Raw genomic sequence first — 23,018 nt, 5'->3', positions numbered from 1 at the left:
GTAATACAGCAAGGAGAAGATGGACTCTTCTCCTGCTACTTAACTGTGCCCTACAACAATTAGTCAGAGTGGAACATAAAGAACCATAGTGGAATCCAACTAGAAACACAAAACTAAGATATAGGAGTCAATTGTATAGCCTTTGCAGACAAAATCACTCTACTAGCTGAGACCAAGAAACATGCCAAAGAATAGACTCTCGCACTACAAAAACAAGCAGAAAAATTTGGTCTCAAAATCTCCTCCACAAAGTAAAAAACAAAAAAGATAAACATAAAAAAGCCCACAGGAACAGTTTGAAGTGAGAGAATAAAAAAATAAAAATGGTTAATAAATGCAAACATCTTCAAGAATGGTTCATCTGAAATTCCCTTGAGGAAAAGGCTATGGAATCTAGAAAAAATAAAGTTGAACTGCCCTTCCAACTCACCACAATATGTAGGTAACAAAAAGTCCCTCTCATGGAATGCAAAAATAATGCACTATAATGTGGTAATCAAACTGGAAGTCCTATATGCAGCCAGAACACTGCCCATCACCAATCATGACCCAGTTCAAAGGTTGGAGATCAAAGAAAAGAAGATATTGAGAAAAATCAAAGGTGCCAAATTCCATTACAACATATTAATCCATATCAGAAATTAAATCCTTCACCAAACAATTGAAAAACTCTCAGATATAGCAAGGAAAAGAAGAATTGATTTTTGTGGACACATCCACAGAACGAACCCAAATAGACTAACCAAAAAACTTATTGACCACTTCCATAACAACAAAAAACATAGATAACTGTTTTAAGGAAATGGAGAGAGACTTTAAAAATGCCAAATGACAGAAAATATGGTCATAAATAAAACTGAAAGAAAAATGTCCAACAACAAGAAAGAGAAGTTACAAGTCGAAATCAAAAACAAACAAACAATCCAAATCTTTGAAGCGGAAAGGAAATGAAAGTGATAACAGAAAGAATGGAACCATACTTGGCTAACAGAAAGGCACAGAACATCCAGAAGTGATTGATCTAATGTACCCCAAAGACAGGAGAAGCAGAAGAAGAAGAAGAAGAAGAAGAAGAAGAAGATGATGATGATGATGATGATAATGATTACATGAAAATAAACAGGGTTTAAGGACAGCTTGTTTTAAGAAATATAGGAAAACTATGATCAAACAACCTGGAAATGAAGAACTGGATTTTAAATCTTGTATTGAAAAGCAAACTGAATATTCCAAATTGGTAACTGAACAGACTATAGAAGCAGAGGGCAAAAGTGTGTATTTGGGGAGGCAATGTGGGTGTGGAGAAAAAGACAAGGCTATTCGAATTTCTGTGGCACTACACCACAAAAACATTGTGGATGATTTTCATCACACGTTAAATGTATGATGGGTAGTCAAATGAAAATCTTGAATATTTTTTACTGAATAAAAGTATATCATCTTTTGACATAGTCTGCCTGTCATTCAACACACTTCCTCCAGCACAAATTCCTCTCAGAAGGGAGGATTTCTTTTGGTCGTGTGCTCAGCCACTAGTGCACCGCCTGCTGCACCTCTTCAATGGAATGAAATGTCTTTCCTCCCATCACCTCTTTGAGTGGTCCAAACTTGTGGTCTTCACTCAGCGTGATCACTTTTTACTTCAAAGTACCACAAAAAGTTCTTTGCATACATCAGTGTGTGGCTGTTTTCAGTTCTAGAGGGAGCTGCGGTGACACCCTTCTAGCAGACACTTTGTGAAACTTAAGCACTTCATAAATGATGTAATGTGCTGTGCTGAGCCACACCTAAAGCAAATGTGCGGCTATTTCACCCACCATCACGTGCTGATTTTCCATCATAATGACTTCAACAGTTGCAATACGCAATGGTATCACAACACAGTGTGCTTGCCCCAGGCACTGAGTGATGCCAGTTTCGAACTTTCTGCTCCACACACACAGTTGCTGCAATGAGAGACATGCATCAGCATTCTGGATCCCCATTTGCTGATGAATTTCAATAGGTTTCGTACCTTCACTGTTCAGAAAAGGTATGACAGAATGCTCTTCTTCCTTGGTGCAGATCTCAAGCAGGGCAGACATTTTGGACCTGTATTGCAGCTGCATTTTGCTTCTCTGTAGTAATATGTCACCTGCAAGCATTCCTTACATCACCGGTAACAGTACTGCCATCTTACAGAACAATGACACAAAATGTAGATTTTTTAATTACACTTTTAGGTTTCCCCTTTGTATATCAATTTAAATTTATTTTGAACTTCTCAGTACATACATATTTGGGCACAATAATGATAAACAAAACAAACAAATCTCTGTAACTGTAACTAGGACCAACTACTGTCATCTAATATTTATTTACTCATTTATTTATACATCCAGGGATCATCTCACACTGATACAGGCTTTGTCTTCATCATCATACAATGAAAATACACAGCTCAAAACATACATATAAATAAAATATACAATTATATTTAAAAAGAAAGATGATGAGACTTACCAAACAAAAGCACTGGCAGGTCGATAGACAGGAGAAGGAAAGACCAAAGGATATGGGTTTTAAGGGAGAAGTCATTCCAATCCCGAGAGCGGAAAGACTTACCTTAGGGGGGAAAAAGGACAGGTATACACTCGCACACACACACATATCCATCCGCATACACACATACACAAGCAGACATTTTAAAATGTCTGCTTGTGTATGTGTACATGCGGATGGATATGTGTGTGTGTGCGAGTGTATACCTGTCCTTTTTCCCCCCTAAGGTAAGTCTTTCCGCTCTCGGGATTGGAATGACTCCTTACCCTCTCCCTTAAAACCCATATCCTTTTGTCTTTCCTTCTCCTTCCCTCTTTCCTGACGAGGCAACCGTTGGTTGCGAAAGCTAGAATTTTGTGTGTATGTTTGTGTGTCTATCGACCTGCCAGCGCTTTTGTTTGGTAAGTCTCATCATCTTTCTTTTTAAATATATTTTTCCCACGTGGAATGTTTCCCTCTATTATATTCATATCATTAATTTGAACCCAAATATACAATTATGTTTTTATGAGGATAGGATAGCTGCTGAAGGATTCATCCTGGCATTTGCCTGAAATGATTTAGGAAAACCACAGAAAATCTACATCACTACAGCTGGATAAAGTGAATTCCATCCTCCTAAATATGACATCAGTGTCTTAACAACTACATTGCCTCATTTGGTTGGGCACTACTTTACAATTTTCTTTTGATCATGCAGAGTTTGAATCAGGTAACTGATGATACACAACATAGTGTATCACTGCACATCCTATGGACACTGGAGACTCCTGGACCATTGGACCATGAACATCTAGCTATGCCCCTTGTACTCTCTCCAATCTGTTCAGAAAACTGACTTGAGGCCTCTAAAAATCAAACTATGTCCAGTCTTCATATTCACCCTTTAGGATGTCTGAAAATCTAAGTCAGCATCCCCCAGTTCTTAAGACTGAAGTTACAGCACTGTAAATATGGAGACTGGAAATGTAGTAATGAATGAAGCTGTACAAATATAAGCATTAATTAGCTCAAAAAGAAATTTAGTACATAATCTGTATCAGTGGGTAATTTGATTGAAAATACATAAATGAAAACCTGATGAAACTTCTAGAATGAAATTTTCACTCTACAGCGGAGTGTGCACTGATATGAAACTTCCTGGCAGACTAAAACTGTGTGCCGGACCAAGACTCGAACTCGGGAGTTCGAGTCTCGGTCCAGCACACAGATTTAGTCTGCCAGGAAGTTTCTGAAGAAACTTATTTCCATTGACAGTCTTTGATTAAATATAAATTGTTATTCAGAATGACAGAGTAATGTGAATTGGGTTAGGTGTCACCTGAGTGTATGACTAAGATTACAGTACTGATCATTGGAGAAACTCTAGAAGTTTAGTTGCACACTGACTGTTATGCAAGAGTTCCATCTGGGTCCAAATTCGCCAAGATTCCAGTACTGATAGTATGACAGCACACTGTCAGGAGCAGAAGTCTTATAGCTATTTTCAGTGTCATTCTGTTACTACCGTTCAACACTATTTTGCTCAAAATTTAAAGAATCACCATCCCCCATTAGCTTATTTCACAAATTTGTAGGTTTTAACTTAATAAGCATGCTTTGCTATTTGTGAAGGTCACGGATAAAGCAGGCTCAGACATGGTAATTGGATGTCTTTATAGGCCCCCTGGTTCAGCAGCTGTTGTAGCTGAGCACCTGAAGGATAATTTGGAAAATATTTCGAGTAGATTTCCCCACCATGTTATAGTTCTGGGTGGAGATTTTAATTTGCCGGATAGAGACTGGGAGAATCAAACGTTCATAATGGGCCAGTGAAATTTATTTAAGTGCTTTATCTGAAAACTATCTTGAGCAGTTAAACAGAGAACCAACTTGTGGTGATAACATATTAGACCTCCTGGTGACAAACAGACCCGAACTATTTGAAACAGTTACGCAGAACAGGGAATCAGCGATCATAAAGCGGTTACTGCATCGATGATTTCAGCCGTAAATAGAGATATTAAGAAAGGTAGGAAGATTTTTTTGTTTAGCAAAAGTGACAAAAAGCAGATTTCAGAGTACCTGATGGCTCAACACAAAAGTTTTGTCTCAAGTACAGACAGTGTTGAAGATCAGTGGACAAAGTTCAAAACCATCGTACAATATGCGTTAGATGAGTATGTGCCAAGCAAGATCGTAAGAGATGGAAAAAAGCCACCGTGGTACAACAACCGAGTTAGAAAACTGCTGCGGAAGCAAAGGGAACTTCACAGCAAACATAAACATAGCCAAAGCCTTGCAGACAAACAAAAATTACGCGAAGCAAAATGCAGTGTGAGGAGGGCTATGCGAGAGGCGTTCAATGAATTCGAAAGTAAACTACTATGTACTGACTTGGCAGAAAATCCTAAAAAATTTTGGTCTTATGTCAAAGCAGGAGGTGGATCAAAACAAAATGTCCAGACACTCTGTGACCAAAATGGTACTGCAACAGTGGATAACAGACTAAAGGCCGAAATACTAAATGTCTTTTTCCATAGCTGTTTCACAGAGGAAGACTGCACTGTAGTTCCTTCTCTAGATTGTCGCACAGATGACAAAATGGTAGATATTGAAATAGATGACAGAGGGACAGAAAAACAATTGAAATCACTCAAAAGAGGAAAGGTTGCTGGACCTGATGGGACACCAGTTCGATTTTACACAGAGTACGCAAAGGTACTTGTCCCCCTTCTTACAGTGGTGTACCGTTCATCTCTAGATGAGCGTAGCGTTCCAAAGGATTGGAAAAGGGCACAGGTCATCCCCGTTTTCAAGAAGGGACGTCGAACAGATGTGCAGAACTATAGACCTATACCTCTAACATCACAGTTGTAGAATTTTGGAACACATATTATGTTCGAGTATAATACTTTTCTGGAGACTATAAATCTGCTCTGTAGAAATCAGCATGGGTTTCGAAAAAGACGGTTGTGTGAAACCCAGCTTGCGCTATTCGTCCACGAGACTCAGAGGGCCATAGACATGGGTTCCCAGGTCAATGCCGTGTTTCTCGACTTCCTCAAGGCGTTTGATACAGTTCCCCACAGTCGTTTAATGAACAAAGTAAGAGCATATGGACTATCAGACCAATTGTGTGATTGGACTGTCATGCATGTCATTCTCAATGAAGAGAAGTCTTCCGAAGTAAGAGTGATTTCAGGTGTGCCGCAGGGGAGTGTCGTAGGACCGTTGCTATTCACAACATACATAAATGACCTTGTGGATGACATCGGAAGTTCACTGAGGCTTTTTGCGGATGATGCTGTGGTATATCAAGAGGTTGTAACAATGGAAAATTGTACTGAAATGCAGGAGGATCTGTAGCGAATTGACGCATGGTGCAGGGAATGGCAATTGAATCTCAATGTAGACAAGTGTAATGTGCTGCGAATACATAGAAAGATAGATCCCCTATCATTTAGCTACAAAATAGCAGGTCTGCAACTGGAAGCAGCTAATTCTATAAAATATCTGGGAGTACGCATTAGGAGTGATTTAAAATGGAATGATCATATAAAGTTAATCGTCGGTAAAGCAGATGCCAGACTGAGATTCATTGGAAGAATCCTAAGGAAATGCAATCCGAAAACAAAGGAAGTAGGTTACAGTACACTTGTTCGCCCACTGCTTGAATATTGCTCACCAGTGTGGGATCCGTACCAGATAGGGTTGATGGAAGAGAGAGAGAAGATCCAACGGAGAGTAGCGTGCTTTGTTACAGGATCATTTAGTAATCGCGGAAGCGTTACGGGGATGGTAGATAAACTCCAGTAGAAGACTCTGCAGGAGAGACGCTCAGTAGCTCGGTACGAGCTTTTGTTGAAGTTTCGAGAACATACCTTCACCGAAGAGTCAAGCAGTATATTGCTCCCTCCTACGTATATCTCGCGAAGAGACCATGAGGATAAAATCAGAGAGATTAGAGCCCACACAGAAGCATACCGACAATCCTTCTTTCCACGAACAATACGAGACTGGAATAGAAGGGAGAACCGATAGAGGTACTCTCCGCCACACACCGTCAGGTGGCTTGCGGAGTATGGATGTAGATGTAGATGTAGATGTGGATGTAGATGTGGTACGCTACATGAACCTGGGATATGCAGCACATGGAACAAGAAATGTTGACTTCCACTTGAGCTGTTGTGAATAACCTATTTGTGGTCTAGTAGTCAACATTATGCAGTGTGAATGCAAAATTGTGATATCAAACCTATCCTTTCCCTTTCTTTTTTAAGCTGCATTCTGTCTGTCTGCTAAGAGCATCAGTCTGACAGAAGGTCGGAGACAGTTTCACTCATTTTCTAAGTAGCCAGTACTACTAAAATCTTGTGGAAACATGTTTGTGAAAGGGCTTGTGGGTGTCAGCCATGGTAAGACCAATTTCAGTGCCATCAGTGTGGCTGCTTGATACAGACCAGCATGCGCCCAATTGATCGCAACGCATCGGGCTTTGAGCCTTAGATCTCCAGAAGTCTTTTGGCACTCAAATTACCATGTATAACATTATGAAATGTTGTGTATGATACTGTACTATGTTTCAGCATTTTGTATTGCCTGTTCCTGTGAGAATGTTTAATTATGGTCTCATTAATTCAAGTTTGTAGTAAAACTCATGCCATGACGACTTGAATATTTCTCATCTTTTACATTATGAGGAGCAACGTTTATGCATTAGAAAAAGGAGTCTAAAACACAGTAAAGTCTAGCATTTGTGACATTGTGTTCTGCTTGTATTTAATACAAGGGCAAAAGCAGTGGAGGCAGTTCAAAACATCTGTGCCCTGTACGGAGTGAGCACTATTGAGCAAGTCAAGTTTTATTGATTCAAGTATGATCATTTTGAGATAAATCAATCACCACAGTTAGGAAGACAAACAGGCATTGATGAAGGACGTTTCTGCGATTTGCTACTATTGTCAGTGACAGTATATCCAATAACTGGTAAGTGTGTCAACCAATTAACCTTCGTGCGACACTTGCCTTCAGTAGTCATAATGAGGTTAAAAGAAAAGGAGGAAAATTACAGTACAACGGCTTGTCAAATATGAGATTAGATGCAAAGCAGAATCTTGAACTGGGAAGGATGGGGAAGGAAGTCATCTATGCCCATTCAAAGGGTTGATTGTGGCATTTGTTATAATAGATTTACAGAGGTCACAGTAAATCTAAATTACTGCAGCCTGATGGTGATTTGAAGTACTGTATGGTAACTTCACAAGGAGAAAATAGTGGGTAAGCCATAACAAACATTATCTCAAACAATGGCCTGTATATGTCCACAAAGAGAGAGAGAGAGAGAGAGAGAGAGAGAGAGAGTGTGTGTGTGTGTGTGTGTGTGTGTGTGTGTGTGTGTGTGTGTGTATTGGCACAAAGAAGGTGTTTTGTATTGTGAACTGCTTAACAGGGACACATCCTTCACAGTTGGCATTTGTTGCCAACAAATGAGATGCCTTGCAATTGCAAAGTAACAAATACAACCTGGAAGATGGCACCAAGGAGCTTGGTTGGCAAACAAACCTATTGCATGTCTTCTAATCTGGCACACACGTGTTCACCTTTTTCGCCCCTTATCGATCAACCTCCGAGAATGTTAGTTTTTGTTTTCTTTTGTTTGTCATGTTTCAACACCTGTGCTTCAAACGTGGCTTAATTCGGAATCAGTGAGTTGCTACATGTGTGGGATCGAAAAACTACCTGTGCATCATCAGACTGTCTTCGATAGCGTTGTGGAATATGTTGTTGACAATTTCTCTGATATTTGTGTCTGTTTTGTTCAATAACCTAACGAGAAACATTATTGATATGCACTACACTAATACAACTGGCTTCTCATCATAATACCATACAGCAAATGGCTATCTTAATTAAACATGAACTCTTTTGTCATACTCAAGTAGCTTTACCGCAGTATAACGCAATATGACAATGTGGCTGTGAGAATAGTTGCTGAATGAAACAGTTAACAGAGTATTCAGCGATACAATTTCATTAACAGATTTGTGTATTTTCAGTAGCAGTTTTGCAGTATTTTATGTTTCTTACCTGTAGATTTACTGTGTACTTAATGTAGCGAGACATCTTATGATGACAAAATTTCTAAAGACGTTGTTCCGAGTTTGATACAGCTGTTTGTAGCACTGTCACAGAGAAGGTAAAATGTTACTGTCACACTAGTTTGGAACTGAGAGCTACTGCCTCCTGCTCTCTACTGTGCATCAACATTTTCATGGAGCAACAGCAGAGTTCATTGCCCCCTCATTGCCCCTGTGATGGCTGGTACAAATAATTCGCAATATAGACAGTGAGACTGGTGGTAGTTGCTGCATGAAAGTAAGCCCCATGTCTGTGAACATATATTTGATAAACTGCTGACACATCAAAGTGGAATTAATTCAGAATTGGTATCCCATGAGTATACCAAGTGAATTTTCAAGAAAATTCTCTGTCATTCCAGGACATAACAAAACTATCACAGCATCACCAGACATGTTCCACTATGTTGTCATGACCCTGCCATAGTTTTAGCAGGACGATTATGTTTCTACAGGCAATGTCATTCTTGAGTGGACTAATGATTTAGACATGCATCTTGTGCACCAATGATGCAGTGGCTTAATTACTTTTCGTACAACAGCATGAGGAGTATTCCAGTACTTCTTGTGAGGGAGAAGACCAGACAGTTGCAAACACCACTACAACTTATGAAAGAAAATACATGTAATCCACTGAGTTCATTGACATCAAAATGTAGCAGGACATGTGAACAAACACTTTGTTCCAACATTATGAAATAGTCCAAATTATATTACCTACTGACATGAAACCAGCATGGATTTGAAAATCATCACTCTTGTGAGACACAGCTGGCACTTTATTAGCATGACATACTGAAAACAGGGGCTCTCAAATTGATTCTACATTTATAGGGTTCCAAAAGGGCTTTGCCAGCAGAGTTTCTTGCCACTGCTGTACAAAGATGATATTACAACTGTAATATCATAAGAGAAATTAGAATTCACAAATAAAGATTTTGGCATTCATTTTTCTCAAGTTTCATATATCCGTGGAATGGTAAAGAAGTTAAAGCAATTCTGTGAACCCTTTATGAAACACTTAACTCTGAATTAGAGTGCAATTGTGCATCATTTCAACAGAAATAAAGGGTCATACTAGAATGTAATTTCTGTCGTGCAGCATTTATTGTTTCAGAAACACTGAGTAAACATTATAAGTGCTCAAAATGTGAACAATATCCTACATATACACAATTATTTGGTAAGTTGCCACTAAAACTGTTTACTTTTAAAATACACTTAGTTATCTTGGTAGAACACATATTTCCTTAAAGCAAGATCTAATGTGAATTGCTTACATGAAAGAAAAGTTTCCTGTGTCATGCAATTGCTAGTTGGCTGAAATATTTTGTGGTAGCCGTGTTTATCATGAGTGTATTCTTTAACTTATTTTTTGTTAAATATTTGAATGAAACGTCAAAAGCAAATGTGCCTGCTCATGTTATAGCAAAATAGCTCTAGCTGCGTTAGTTTATACTACAGACATGGGTAGGGTAGATGAAATGTTCGATCCTTCGAAGGATGAGTGGGGCTTTACAGCCTGGGCTTTGCTTGCTGTGGCTTGAGAGCTACGGGCCAGCCAGGCTGGATGGCTGATGGGCTGGCTGGCCAGCTACAGACTGGTGCCAAGACGAGACTGAAGTGAGCGGGCCAGTGGCAGACCAATAGCCCCCCCCCCCCCCCCCCCCCCCCCTTCCCAAGAGACCAGCACGGCTGCAAAGCATGGCTCTGCCTCTGCCTCTCCTTTTGACATAAATATGTTTACTTCCTCTCCTGGCATCAGTATAAGAGTGGCAAGCTGAAATACACATCAGGCTGTCTGTTGCAGTGGTTCACTGGGAGAGATCAACTCAAGACAGAGTCATCACTCTTATTGAAGAAGGTCAATGTTCTGTCAGAGTAGCTGGCAGAAGGTATGGAGCACCACATACCACTGCAACAAGATGGTAGAGGAACTACCTTGGAAGAGGCACTACCAGCAGAGCTCCTGACTCAGACAGGAAGAGGCTGAGCTCACAGCAGGACAGAAAGCTAGTGTCTAAGAGCAGAGAATATCCCTTTCTCAACGTGAAGCAATTACAGTGGGAGACCAACTTCCCTGGCTCCCATGACATGATTCACAAAAGGCTGATGGATGCTGGACTGTATGCATAACACTCCACTGTGAAAGATCTCAGCGAAGACAATGTTTTATACTGACTAGCATTTCTGGAGCTCCATTTGAGTGTGTTGTGGGAAAACACCATTTTCACTGACAAGAAGGTGCTTTCCTTAACGATGGTCTAACAGCGGTTTACAGGCCACAAGGGACTCGGCACTGACATGAATATGTAACCAAGATGAGATGTCGCGTCCCGGCACAGGTCCCGGATGCCAATATAGAGTTGGTCGAGCCTGCGTGGCGCAATCGGGACGTTGACGACAATTATGGGTTTGCGGTTCCCTTTAACTAGTCTTTATTACGGAGATGAGAGGGAGTAGAATCTCCTGGACTGTCTAAGGGCGTGTAGGAGGTGTAGATACCTTATACAATACTTCCACTAGGTAGCGGGTACAATGAGGGAATTGTCAGCACTGAAAGACAGCAAGGTGAGATTTTTCCTTTAACGTAATTTATTAAACTAATATCACAAAACATGTGAGGTGTCAGACCCTTCCCCTTACTCTGTATGCTTCTATAGATTCAGCCAGAATCTCCACTTTACTCTTCCTTTATATGAAGGACCTTTATACTATCCACAGGAGACAAGCACCGGCCAGTGGCTTGTTCCTTCTATTGCTGAACTAGCTGTAGAGGCTACTTGAGACAGAGACAACTGTCCCTGTTCAAAACTATTCCACGGTAAAACTTCTACTTAACTGACAGTTGTAGTTGATTCCACCAGAGCATCACCGTCTTCTCGTAGTTGCAGTTACTATAAACTCATCAGTAGCGGATGCTACCTTCTCGATGCTGCCGGGCCTTGGGCGCTGCTTGTGCCCTCTTCGACTTCTGCGACGACTCTGCCTCTTGCTGCTCGTGGATGCCCTTAAATACCCATTGTGAAGGTCTGCCCTGCTCGGACGCAGCCCTCGCATGCGCTTTCTCTAACTTATTTTTCGGTCTTCCCGGACGTTTCGTCGCTGTGGACCTACATTGGTTTCGATATGTCGGGCCCAGTCCCGGACGGAAAGTTCCTTCTCACCCTCCAAGGTCCGGGAGACGCGCTGTTCGTATCCTCGACGTGTTTACTAGCTCAGGCTAGTTGTACTGTGTGACACTTTCCCTTCCGTGTCTGCGGTACTGCGCGGCGTCCGCGTAAGAAATACTGGCTGAACCTTTACATTATGAATAGCTATGTCATTTTATCACTTAAATCCTCTGGGGACCTGACACCTCCCCCCAAAAGTACATTAATGCGCACTACTCAAAGTGCCGTTAATACATCAAAATTATTACAATTCTTTGTTTTTTCCTGAAAGAGAAACAAATTTACATCGCAATATCACAAAAGTGTTCCTTATATTACCCTGAAAGAAAAATGACTACTTGCTATGTTCTATCGTCTATTCTTTATAAATACTCTGTCATCCGCATCTCGTGGATGTCTTTCATAAATTACTACTTCTTCGTCTCTGTCTCCTGATCGTACAGGTAGTCTGGATGTTTCAGTTGCGTTCACTACCGTTGTTCTTACACAAATTGAGCGACAACAGCTGTCTCCTCCCTTCTCGTCAAACAACTTCTTGTATAAATATTTACAACAATTACACTTCGCACAACACAGAAATACAATGACTATGACAATTAAACTTATACTGATATACGTAGTAATTGAATATGTTTGGACTCTTTTCTCTCTCTCTAATTCAATTTGTTCCTTGTCTATGAATTTACTAATTTCGTCCAGTCTTTTACCTGCTACTCTTAAATCATCTAGATTGGAAGTGACGTGCTTCAAAGGTAAATCAAATCTTATTTCCGACTCATTAATCTTCGTTTTCACTTCCTCACAGCAATCTAAATTAATATCTATGTTAGGTATAATATCTTTCCTAGTATAGTTGCTTTGAATCACTTTGTCTGATTGAATATATATGTGTGTCCCATATCCTTTACAGTTCTTTTTGAATTTTATTATTCCTCTCCCAAGAAGTTTTACGTCCTGTGACGGATGTGAACTGCATAAAATCGTCATGTCTTCCTCCTTAGGTACTATATATAACCATTCATTGGTACTCAAACGAGTCCATAAACTTCGTTCCAAGGAAATCATTTTCTTAACACAATTAGTTGGGATCTGTGACTCTTGTAGTAACTTCACTTCACAGTCCTCTTGGTCATACATTGATATTAGGCCAAACGTCTGTTTGCATATTTTTCTATTCTTATCTATTTCTTTACATTCCAAATGCTCATAGGATACCTTAGCATATAACTTTTTAGAGCTATCTAACAATAAATATTCCTTTTCCGGCTGTATGTAAGTAAACTGTCCTGTGCCAGCCGTTACTTCCACTGGTAGTGATAACATCTTATACAGATTAAATTCCTTATTTTCAATTAGGGGTATATTAATAACATAACCTAATACTTCCTTGGTTACAAATACATAAAGATCCATAACTTTTAAAAGTATATACCCATATTCTTCTACTAGAGGGATGGGAAATCTTACGTCCCTTAAGTCGTTTTGAATTAATCTTAGATTCTGAACAATCTGTACTGGATTCACAATATGAGGTGCAAGGATACCCTTCTGTGCATGAACTATGGCACTTACTAATTGTTCATATTGCGCACCTATCTCATTAAACAAGCCTTGTAACTGTAGGAGCTGCTCATTGATCGTCATGAATGCTGCCATCCGTTTCAAACCATGATCGGTTGTTTTCAACGAATATGTGATAAACTGTTCCAGCTTGGCCATTCCGTTTATGAGCAATAGCTCATTCGAACTGATTGATTCTACCGTTCGGTTTAGACCAGTCAGCGTGGCTCTGACTACAGCCACTTGCTCTTTTGATAACTTCAATAACTGCTCGGATCTTGCTTCCATCCGATCGATATGCGTTTTATAATATGCAGCATCCGCCTCGTCCAAAGTGCCGAACAATATTTTACTGATTTCTCCCACAAAGTTAAAAATACCTCTTTTCTGCTGTCTTCCGGGCCTAGTTAATTGGTGTATAAGTGATTTCATTTCTTGTAACCTTTCTACACTCTGTTCGACTCCATTACTTAATACGTTACACTCAGTTCTGCTAATATTTAAACGCGCTAATTTTTCCCTACATTGTTGCACTGCCATTGTTCCCATCCTTGCAGCAGCATAGAATTTCTCATCTAAGGTTTTAAGGTTAACATATGTTACCAGTTTCCACGTTGTACTAGTAATCTCTACTTCTCCTTCATGGTGGTAGTACAGCCCTGGAGACGCCTTTATCGGGTGAATTTCCACAACATTGTCCGCTTGACCAGGTGCTTGAAAACTGTATGACCACCCCACGCAGATGACCATCCAAATCCAAAACGTCGCGGGTCTGGGCACCATGCTGGGCCTGTAAGCGAAATTTCATAGCCTAATAGTATGGCTTCAGCCTGTTAGCATGTACTTTTAATTGTTGCTTCCTATGCGTTTTCAATACTACATTAGGCAAATCTACTTCCACAACTTCGTAGGGACCTCTAAATTGGGAATCTAGTTTCTTCGATCTCCCGCGTCTCACGGTTTCGTCATGTACCAGCACTCTGTCACCTATCTTAAAGTTTCGGGAATTCTCTGTCTTGTCATAGTACGCCTTGTTGGTTAATTTTGCCTCTTTTATTCTCTTTCGTGCTACCCTATGTGCTTCCTGCATTCTCGTTTTGAACTGGTCTACATAATCATCATAATTGTACCCTGTTGTGGCTGTCTCTTTCTGTAAGATTCCTGGTACATTCACAATTCTCCCAAACAGTAACTCGAATGGTGTATACCCGGTGCTGCTATGAGGGGTAGTATTAAAAACAAACGTACTATAAGGAACCCACTTATCCCAATTGCTGTGGTCCTCGTTTATGAAATGCCTTAAATATTCCACTAGCGTTCGATGCGTCCTTTCTAATGCTCCATTCGTCTGGGGGTGAAAAGCAGTGGTCTGGATCTTTTTGATTCTCAATATTTTACATAATCTCTTAAACACTTGACTCAGAAAGTTTGATCCTTGGTCTGTTAACAATATTGATGGAATTCCGTATCGTAATATAATTTCTTCGACGAATTTCTCGGCTACTGTATCTGCGTCTTGCCTCTCCACTGGAATAGCTACCGTGAACTTACTCAAATCATCCTGAAATGTTAAAATATATCTAGTACCTCCTGTTGTTACGTCTAAAGGACCAACTATGTCCATGTAACACTTCTCAAACACAGTTTCTGCCGTGTCTGTAACAACTAATGGCATCTTTATCTTACTCTGTGTAAACTTATTTCGCTGACATTTATCACATGTTCTAATGTATTGCTCGACGTCACCTTTCATTCCTTTCCATGAACCGTATCTCTTTAAACGTTCTAGAGTTCTGTGAATACCTTGGTGTCCTCCTAGGGGATTATCATGTACCTCCTTCAAAATTTCGGCTTTCTGTTCCTCACTTAGCTCTGCCTCCTCTTCCTCTAACTCATTAGTCTCGGTTATCATTCTTATTGGCTCTTGGCTTTCCTTCGCCCGTGCCTCTTTGTCACTTTGTCTCATTCGGCTTAATGCATCTGCATTGGCGTTCAGTCGCCCTGGTTTATATATAACTTCGTATGAATACTCTTCTAGTTTTAGCCTCCATTTTAATAAACGCGATGATGGGTCTTTTACACTGAAAATCCAAGTTAGTGGCTTATGATCTGTGACAATTGTAAATTTCCTCCCATATGCATATGGTCTGAATTGTTTTGTGGCCCATACTAACACTAAACACTCTAGCTCAGTTGCTGAGTAATTCCTCTCTGCTTTGTTTAATGATCTTGAAGCATATGCTATTGGCAAATCGCTTCCAATCTTCCCCTGAGATAAAACTGCTCCAATCGCTTCGCCACTAGCATCTGTGGTAATAACGAACGGTTTCTCAAAATCGGGATATTGTAATATGGGGGGATTGATTAACTTCTCTTTTAACTGTTCAAATGCATCTTGCTGCTGTCCTCCCCATTCATAATTTTCATTTCCCTTCAGCAATTTGTGCAAGGGTGCTGCAATCTTACTGAAGTCCTTCAGGAATTTTCTATAGTAGCCGATTAATCCTAGGAATCCTTTTAACTCTTTTTTGGTTTTCGGTACTGGGAACTTCTTCACCTTTTCTACGTTCCTCTCGTCCGGCTGTACCCCTCTGTCTGTGATTTTATGTCCAAGAAATACTATTTCTTTACGCAGAAATTCACACTTATCTGGCTGCAACTTTAAGCTGTGTTCCCTTAGTCGATCGAAAATTTCCCTCAATTTTTCATTGTGTTCCACCAATGAGCTTCCATAACAAATTATATCGTCTAAATACACCAAGCACTTGGTTCCTTGTAACCTCGTTAGTGCAACATTCATTAATCTCTGGAATGTACTGGGTGCTCCTTTTAATCCCATTGGCATTCTCTTGTACTCATAGTGCTGATAATTGGCACTGAAGGCTGTTTTCTCTCTGTCCTGAGGGTCCATTAATATCTGATGGTAGCCACTTGCTAAGTCTAACGTGGAAAAATACTTAGCCTTTCCTAACTGGTCCAGTATTTCTGATATATTCGGTATTGGGAACGCTTCCCCTACTGAAATCTCATTCAACTTTCTGTAATCCGTTACCAGCCTGTACTTCATTTGCCCACTAGCATCCATCTTCTTTGGAACTAACAAAACGGGTGCGTTCCAGGGACTCTGACTTTCCACAATAATATCATCAGCCAGCATTTTCTCTATATGTTCCCTCAATATCTGTTTCTGTGCTTCTGGAATCCGATATGGTCGAACATTGATAACCTTGCCTTTATGCTCAGGCAGTATCGGAAGGGTATGCTTTACTGTTTCTGTAAAGGATAACCTGTCCCCCTTTAAATGAAACACATCGCAGTATGCACTACACAATTTCTGCAACTCATGCTTTTCTTCGTCATTTAAATGTTCCGTTCGTAAAGCTTCTCGGACCTGTAAACTGCGATCCCTATAACTTTTTGCCTGTTCCGGCGCGTCTTGCACTCTTCGTATTGTGGCTTCATTGCATATCTTTTCTGCCACTAATTGTATGGAAGTTAAATCACATTCTTCCTCTCTTGTATTCAGTACGCTAATGATACACTTCCCTTGTACGTTTCGTACTATCGCTTCTGGAACATAAATACCCTGTGTTATCTCTTGTTTTGGTACAATAATCTCTTCGCCCTCTGAAATAGCTTCGTGTCCCTTGACGCAAATTCTCATAACTTTCTCCTCCCTTGGTCCGATTGTTCCACTTCTGTCGCTACTTTCGCGTTCCTGGCTGTGAGTCATCCCGCCTGATGGCTGTCTCGGTCCGTTACTTTCACCGACGACACTCTGGTCCTTTAAATTTTCGTTGCGCGGCCTATAACATCGTTTCTTCCTACATTTTCCATTTGTCGGGTCCTTACCCTTCTGATGCGCATTTATCTCTCTCATGCTTTGTACTTCGCTTGTTTCCCTTGTTGCTTCCTCTTCGGGCACTGCTAATAATGGCGTGGTCCATCCATTTATTTCTAACTTTCTATTTCGGTAATCAATGACTGCTCTTTGCTTTTGTAGAAAATCCCTGCCTACCAAGCCATTATACGGGACATCTGTTCCCTTGCTTTACACGTGAAATGTGTGTTTCCCCAACATGGTTTCGCCTATTCTCAGAGTTAATATCACAGTATCCAGCGTACTTACTGTACCATTTGTTACCCCTTTTAACCTCCGTACTTGTGCTCTGTTAACTGGTAATCCTGGGATCATATCTTCTTCCTTAATTAGACTAATATGTGCTCCTGTATCTATTAAAAACTTCAATCCTCTACCGATTTCTTGGCAATGAGTCGTCATAACATCATTTCCTGCGTCGCAGTCTATCACCCTAACCTTGGGCCATTTGATGGTGGTAACACGAGACTGCTCCGTATCCCACCTCCTCAGTTTCCTGGAACCACTTTCTTCTTTCCTGAGGTTACTCCTACTTTCTCCCTACATTTGTATGCGGTATGCCCGTATTTATTACATATAAAACACTTGGGGGTTCGGCATTCCGTCGCCTTATGCCCACGTCTCTGACATTTCTCACAAATTATAATTTTACTACACATAGCATCCGTATGCCCTGACTCATCACAATTATAACAGAAATTCTGGAACCTCCTAGCTTCCTCTGCCCTAGTGGGTGTCTTTACCCATCGTACTTTACTAATCATCTTTGGTTTCCTACATTCTCTAGCAATGTGGCCCTTTTTCCCACAATTATAGCATTTTTCTCCCCAGTTATTTCTAGTTTCCGTCTCTCTACGCGCCCCTTTATAAAATTGTCCCTTTTCTTTCATAGATAGCAGTGCACTTTCCTCCTGCTTCGAACCTCCGGCCAATTATTTGTTCGATCCCTCACTAATAGCTTCGCCCTGGCCTCCCCTGTTATTTTGGATTTTACATATTGGAACAATAACTTCTCATCCTCACTTTTAACAACATCGAATGCAGCATTCACATTCTCAATGAACTCTTGTAATTCACTTCGGTTACCCTCGAAAACCTTAGGAACTAAAACTAAACTAACTGGCTTCTTCTTCTTCTTGCGGTGATACTCAGTGGTACAACTGTCTGCTGCTACTTATCTTCCCCCCACCTTCGTATTATGGATCTACACATACACGGCACCACCCCACATCTGACACCAAAATTTTTTTATGTCGCGTCCCGGCACAGGTCCCAGATGCCAATATAGAGTTGGTCGAGCCTGCGTGGCGCAATCGGGACGTTGACGACAATTATGGGTTTGCGGTTCCCTTTAACTAGTCTTTATTACGGAGATGAGAGGGAGTAGAATCTCCTGGACTGTCTAAGGGCGTGTAGGAGGTGTAGATACCTTATACAATACTTCCACTAGGTAGCGGGTACAATGAGGGAATTGTCAGCACTGAAAGACAGCAAGGTGAGATTTTTCCTTTAACGTAATTTATTAAACTAATATCACAAAACATGTGAGGTGTCAGACCCTTCCCCTTACTCTGTATGCTTCTATAGATTCAGCCAGAATCTCCACTTTACTCTTCCTTTATATGAAGGACCTTTATACTATCCACAGGAGACAAGCACCGGCCAGTGGCTTGTTCCTTCTATTGCTGAACTAGCTGTAGAGGCTACTTGAGACAGAGACAACTGTCCCTGTTCAAAACTATTCCACGGTAAAACTTCTACTTAACTGACAGTTGTAGTTGATTCCACCAGAGCATCACCGTCTTCTCGTAGTTGCAGTTACTATAAACTCATCAGTAGCGGATGCTACCTTCTCGATGCTGCCGGGCCTTGGGCGCTGCTTGTGCCCTCTTCGACTTCTGCGATGACTCTGCCTCTTGCTGCTCGTGGATGCCCTTAAATACCCATTGTGAAGGTCTGCCCTGCTCGGACGCAGCCCTCGCATGCGCTTTCTCTAACTTATTTTTCGGTCTTCCCGGACGTTTCGTCGCTGTGGACCTACATTGGTTTCGATATGTCGGGCCCAGTCCCGGACGGAAAGTTCCTTCTCACCCTCCAAGGTCCGGGAGACGCGCTGTTCGTATCCTCGACGTGTTTACTAGCTCAGGCTAGTTGTACTGTGTGACACTTTCCCTTCCGTGTCTGCGGTACTGCGCGGCATCCGCGTAAGAAATACTGGCTGAACCTTTACATTATGAATAGCTATGTCATTTTATCACTTAAATCCTCTGGGGACCTGACAGAGAAGAAGTGGACGGCAATCTGTTTTCTGCTGGGGATGGATTTCTGTGAGAAGACTAGGAATTCTTCGCAGGTAGAAGGCACTCTCAACAATGAGCAGTTAGCCCACATATTGGAAAATGTGATGCTTCCGTCAGTGTGAATGCTATATGGAGAAGAGGACTTCACATTGCAAGACGATCATTCTCCCAGTCATAAGTCTGCATAAGTTCAGCAGCAGCTCTCCACAATTGGTGTAAATGTCATGGACTGAATGCCACTGGCTGCTGATATGAACCCTGTAGAAAATGTGGGCTGAGGTCACCAGAATGTTAACAGAGAACTGGCCATGAAACCAAATGACTGCAACGGACGCTCTTTGGAACTGTGTTCTTGACATGTAAGAGGAAGTTACTTCTGCAGGCTGTTATGTCTGACTGCTTATAGATTCTATGCCAAGACACATGACAGAAGTACAAAATTACTTGGTATTTTGGATAAAATATTAGAGTCCTTAAAACATTTTGTTATGTCATCTTTTTCTCATTTTTCCTCAGTGACAACCAGTGGAAGATCACTTGGGAACAGAAAAAATAAAATTTGAGTTACTTTTCCTTTGAGTTGCCTTTTTAATTGAAGTGAGTTTCTTTTGAATGTACAGTTTGTTACACATTCTTTTTTTATTTCATTTATACTCTGCCTAGGTACTTACAAAGTAATCAGTTAAGATAGACACTTTAAAAGTTTTATTTTTTTATTTTTTTTTCAGACACAGCTCTCTCTTCCCCTCCATCCATTAATACACCCTCTCCCCTGTAAAAATTGTTCAAACAATTTAGTCTTACATTTATTCACTGCCAGTTTCTTCTCCATTCTTTCTCTTACCTCTTTTGCATGATCACCTCAATTATTCTTCTACTTAATTCTCCCAAAACATTATAAACAAATCTAGCAGTTTCCATTGAAACTATATGTTCTCATTTAATTTCTGCTTTTTTTTTTACTGTCCTCTATTATTCCTCTCAAAACCTATGTAACCATATTATTTTATATCCCCTTATTTATAGTCCATTATTCTTTCTGAAAACATTCCTTCCTTCCTCTCTGTACCACGTTAAAATGAACTGTGGCATAGATCTAAGTAAGCAATGCTTTGTAAGCTTTTAATTAATACACTTTGGACTTCTGTACTCCTATCCATTCTTAGATCCCTCCCTCCTTCCTGTTTCCCCTCCCTTAACATTTGCATCCACATCCACATGAATACTCTGAAATTTGCAAACAAGTGCTTGGCAAGAGGTTCTCTGAACCACTGTCACATTATTTCATTACCATTCCACTCTCAAAAAGCATGTGAAAATAATTAACAAATAAAACTTACTGAACAAGCACTGATATCTCTTATCACAATGGTCATATCTCCCTTGTATGTCACAGTAAACAAAATATCGGGGCATTCACCTGAGGAGGCTGACCTACATTCCAACAATTTCCATCCTAACAACGTGAATAAACAAACAACTAAGCAGTTCTATAAACACTGAAAGGTCAGATGGCAAATAAGTGCTAAGTAAAGAAGTGAAAGTTGAAGGGTAAACAGAATATACAGAAGAGTAATACAAAGGAAATAAACTTTAACAGAAAACACACCACCCAGAGTACAAAAAAATACTTCAGGACTACTAAGATCCATGGGAGAACTAATTATCTACAGAGGGTAGGAGAGCTAATCATCCACACAATAATGAAATGACTAACAGATACTGTCCTGAAAGAATAGCAGTTTAGGTTAAAGACACATGCAGGAAAACACAATGCAATATTGACCCTGCAATTTACCTTAGAACACAGATTGAGGAAAAAACATCTACATTTGTAGCAGTTGTAAGTTTAGAAAAAGTTTTTATAGATAAAGTTGACTGGAATACTCTATGAAATTATGACATAAAATACAGGGAGCAACTTGTACAGAAAGCAGACAGTGGTTGTAGGAGTCAAAGGACATGACAACAACACAGTAATTATGGAGGGACTGGGACAGGGCTGTAGCCTGTCCCTCATGTTAGTCAATCTGCACATAGAGCAAGCAATAAAGTAAAGCATGGAGAAATATGGAAAGGGAATTAAAATTCAAGAACAAGAAATGAAACCCTTGAATATTTGCCATGACATCTAAATTCTGTAAAAAGATTGCAAATAAATTGGAAGATCAGTTGAGCAGAGTGGATAGTATCTTAAACAGAGGTTATAACATGAGCACCAACAAAAGTAAAACAAGGGTTCTTAAGTGTTGTCAGATTAAATTAGGTGATTTAATAGAATATTAAGATAGGACAGGATATTTAATATTAGGAAGTAAAACAGGAGACAAGTGGGGGTGGGGGAATGGAATAAGAGACAAATTTTGCTATTTGGGCACCAAAATAACTGAGGGTGGCAGGTGTAAAAAGGATATAAAATGCAGACAGACAATACCTAGAAGAGCTTTTCTGAAAAATGGACATTTGTTAGCATTTAGTGGTATGTAGCCTTAAAAAGAAGTGGCACATGGATGATAAACAGTAGAGTATTTGAACGAAAAATTTTGAGAAAAATATTTGGACCCATAAGAGATAGGATCAGTGATGAATGGAGATTGCTAAATAACAATGAAATTTACAAATTATATAAAGACTCCGATATAGTGGCCAAAATTAAAGCCAAAAGACTGAAATGGATAGGGCATGTCATCAGAGCACCACCAAACAGGACCATCAAGAAAGTGACTGAAGAGATTCCCACCGGAAGACGACCTCTTGTACGCCCACGCATGAGATACTTGGACAATATTCAAGACGATCTCAGAAAACTAGGACATGACAGACAGTGGCAAATTACTTGTAAAGACAGAGCAAAGTGGTTCAACATTGTCCATTCTGCAGCAAAAAGCCTTCATGGATTGTAATGCTTAATAATAATAATAATAATAATAATAATAATGCTGAAGATTTGATTGGTAGAGCAGAAAAATTAATGAAGAAATACTACATCAAACTGGAGAGAAAGGAAACAAACTTGACTAAAAGGAGGACAGGTGTCAGGACACATGATATGGCATTAGCAGACAGTTAATTTAGTACTAGAGTGAAATGCTGGAGGTAAGAATGTAGTGGGAGACCAAGGCTTGATTATAGCAAGTAGATTCAAGTGGAAGTACATTGCAGTATTATTGTGCAGAAATTGACTACCACAGAGAACTGCAACAAACCAGTTCACAGACTGAAGACAGCAGCTGCAGCAACAACAATTACTACTACTTACTACTGCTAATACTACTACTACTACAATTTTAGTAATATATCAAAGTAGATTTAAGTATGGCAATGCCTCATCAAGGCAAAGATTTCATGAGAAGTGTCCTTCCTGTGAACGTTAATTTTTTCAGCAGGAAGTAAAGCCTTAGATTTTTTCTTTGATTGCGTATATGTGGTGTCATTACATTAGCTC

The 23,018-nt window shown here is 40.2% G+C and overlaps 1 protein-coding gene across 2 annotated transcripts in view; it reads right to left on the bottom strand.

Moving 5' to 3' along the window:
- Positions 1–23,018, bottom strand: part of LOC126163172 (cytosolic endo-beta-N-acetylglucosaminidase) — a 121,354-nt gene that overhangs the window by 57,911 nt on the left and 40,425 nt on the right. The window lies entirely within an intron of this gene.

This window comes from Schistocerca cancellata, chromosome 2, assembly GCF_023864275.1.
Source record: "Schistocerca cancellata isolate TAMUIC-IGC-003103 chromosome 2, iqSchCanc2.1, whole genome shotgun sequence".
NCBI lineage: Eukaryota > Metazoa > Arthropoda > Insecta > Orthoptera > Acrididae > Schistocerca > Schistocerca cancellata.
Note: the sequence above shows the minus strand (reverse complement) of the source record. Positions and strands in the feature narration are given on the sequence as shown.